Below are 3,300 nucleotides of genomic sequence, written 5' to 3'. Positions count from 1 at the left end.
TTAATGAGTTAATAACTAATGTGATTTGAGGAAACAAAAGTGAAAAGAGAAAAAGGGGAGTCTACTACTGTTGAAAAAGTAGAATCTGCTAACATACCCAGGGTAAATCTTTCGCTAATAAATTTTAAGGGAAGAAAAAGTGGCAATGTCCGACAAAGACTCAGAGCTTCAAAAGAAGGGTAAAAGTGGGCTAATCAATGATAATGACAATGAGAATCAAAGAGGTATTGATTTGAACAGCCATTTTTGTGATAAGAAGGGTAAACTGCTTCAAGTTTAAGGCTTTTAAAGAGAAGCAAAATGGTGATAGTGAGTCTACTTATATTTACATAGAAGCTAATTTTGTTGATGCACCAAAAGATACTTGGTGGTTAGATAGTGGTTCTACTATTCAAAAACTAGATAGAATTATTTTTAATTAAGAAAATTTAATAGAATTATTCTGTATTTAGTTAGAGTACAGATGATGAATTGCTCTTCACTCTATGGTAAAGTTCAAAAACTAAAAAGTGACAAAGGAAAATGTAAAACTATATGGTACTTAGAAAAGAAGTAGGGCTAGGGGGCACTGGAATTTCTACTGTCCCTTCTAGCATCAGTAGAACTTTCTTCATTGAAGGGCGAAGTGATGGTTCGTCTTGAATGCACCAGATGCTTATTTTCACCATTCTCTCGAATTGTCTTCTCTCAACCTCCTCGTCCCCGACCAGTTTTCCTAGCTCTCCTGCCTCAAAGCAGCTGTAAACCCAGTACTCAAGAATCGATTCATCTTCAGCAAGGCTCCAATCGACACACTTCCGCCGACAGATCAATTCCAATAGAACGATACCAAAACTGTAAACATCTGCTTTCACTGTCACTGGCAGTTGTCGGTGCCATTCTGGTGCGACATAGCCTCTGGTCCCTCTTACCCCTGTGTAGGTTCTTGTTTGATCTTTCTTTAAGAGCTTGGCCATTCCAAAGTCAGATATTTTAGCACAAAAATGATCATCCATGAGTATGTTCTGAGGCTTTATATCACAATTGATGATTTGTGTGTCACACTCATCATGCAAATATAGGAGGCCCCTTGCAATATCTCGAGCGATGCCACACCTTTCCTCCCACGTGGGTTGTTTTTCTGGTGTAAAAAGTATGTCTGAGAGTGACCCATTGCTCATGTACTCATACACCAGAAGCCTTCTTGATCCATCTAGGCAGTAACCAAGGAGGCGGACTAGATTTCGATGATGTGTTCTTCCAATGATTTTCATTTCAGTTTGGAACTCTTTTTCCCCTTCTACCAATTCTTTGTCTAGTCTCTTAACAGCTACCACTTTCTGGTCTTCTGCCAAAATCCCTTTAAATACTGTCCCAAATGCTCCTCTTCCTAACTCTTCTGTGAAACCACTGGTTGCCTTCTCTAGTTCTGCATATGAAAATGCTCGTGGAGCAACTTCGTCACATAACTGAACACTTCTACTCTAGTCCAGACATGATTCCTGTGAATGAGGAATCCGGAGATGCCCAACACCAAGAAAGCAAAAGCAGCCAATGTAATGCCGGCAATTAGGGTGTCCATCCTTAGCTTTTCTCCTTTGTTTCTTCAACCTGGTTAAACAACCCTTCGTCTGCAAACACATTAATGCGCACCTTGACCAATGCTAGATTAGAATCAGTCATGTCTCTTCTTCCATATCTCAGTGGCAGCCCCTGCTTTCTACACTCTCTATCTTTGAATAGAGCAGCCTCACAATTACAATCCTGTAAACAGGCTTGTACACAATCTTCTTTTGTTGTTGTGACCAAAGTAGCATAAGAGGTATCTTTCCATCTTGTGTTCTCAACTGATCTCATGGCATAGTATTTAGAAGTCTTCTCCTTTAACCGACAGGTTTCTGCAGTGAAATTTCTTTCACAGCCTGCGCTCCAATTGCCTGGCTTTACAAGATCAAATCCTGGAAGACACGCACAGCTAACTTGATCATCTATATTGATACAATAACCGTTAAGCCCACAAAGGCCTTTTGGATCACATCTATTATCTGTTGATGACCATATTGCAGAGCTGTTCTGTTGACTCAGAGAATGTGAATAGACTCTAAGAATACCGTCAACATCAATTTTCATCAAATAGATGGTCCTTTCTCTAGGATGGCCTCCCTTGGTTAGATTTTTGAGACTGCGAGTGGAATTTGTTAAGTAGAGGAGGCTATCATCGTCAAGATTCAGTGTAACATTATTCCCTACTCCATCGATGTGTCTTTCGAAGTAAGCATATGGGGCAGTGTCTGGTGTCTGGTGTCTGGACAGGGTACTGAACGAGGTATCCATCCCTTTGCATTTTGAGACGGAAAATCCCAAACGAGTCATCTTCTTCCGAGGCACTGGAGAACAGCTCTTGGCCAGCAGAGAGATGCTGACCAGGTAAAATGGCGTTTGTCGGGTTGTCAAAACTTTGCCATATGATATTGTGAGCAGAATTATAGAGCACAAAGTTACCAGTGTCCAGCATGGAATCTGAAGCAATGGATTGAGAGGGATTTATGACAGTGATTTCTTGGCCTACTTGTACAATGAGCCCTCCATCAGTAGTTAAGAGCAAGACAGCGCTGCTTGGGACAGCAGGACTGTCTCTGTTTGCTGTCCACACAGCTGTCTTCTTAGACATGCCGATGATGGAGATTCCAACAGCATAGCCATTGGTTTGCTCATAAAACCCAAAGGCAAAACGCCTTGAGGGTGAAAACCATGACGAATTGGCAGTAGGTGTTAGAGAAGAACCAGGAGTTATATTGAAGTTTCTTTGTTGTGCTACTGCTACTGCATGAAATGCAGATAGGAATAATAACCATAGCAAAACAGCCATTGATTTTAGCTTTTCTTCTCTTTCTTTTCCTCTGATTTATCACAAAATTGCATTGCTATTATGTTCAGTTTATAGTTGGAAGAATCCAAAGACTTCAGCTACTCTAGGTCAAGTCAATGTTCTCCAATTAAGAAAGCTGGCCACTAATTTCTTAAAAGAAAAGTAATATAGGAGACTTGGAAATTATTGAGTCCTGTCGATTCTCAGAAAATACCGCGTATAAGTCTATAAATGACATTGTCCTTATTGAGTCCTGTCAATGTCATTTTAAGGGTAAATACGTATGACCACCTTGAATCGTGAATGTTAGGTGAAATGTTTTACAAGTCTTTAGTCAAGCAATAATACTGTTAAATTGTGGTATTTGTAGGGCCTTCTACAGGATTGGCAAGCTAAAGTCATTTTGTTAGTGACATATTTGATGGCCAGAACCCCTGTTCCCGATAAGCTCA

General features: G+C 40.3%; 1 pseudogene; it reads right to left on the bottom strand.

Moving 5' to 3' along the window:
• Positions 1 to 411: 411 nt before the first annotated feature.
• LOC107807021 (G-type lectin S-receptor-like serine/threonine-protein kinase LECRK3) lies at positions 412 to 2,995 on the bottom strand (annotated as a pseudogene).
• Positions 2,996 to 3,300: the final 305 nt, after the last annotated feature.

The sequence above is a fragment of the Nicotiana tabacum genome, chromosome 11 (assembly GCF_000715075.1).
Source record: "Nicotiana tabacum cultivar K326 chromosome 11, ASM71507v2, whole genome shotgun sequence".
Taxonomy (NCBI): Eukaryota; Viridiplantae; Streptophyta; class Magnoliopsida; order Solanales; family Solanaceae; genus Nicotiana; species Nicotiana tabacum.
This window is presented reverse-complemented; position numbering and strand designations above follow the sequence as displayed.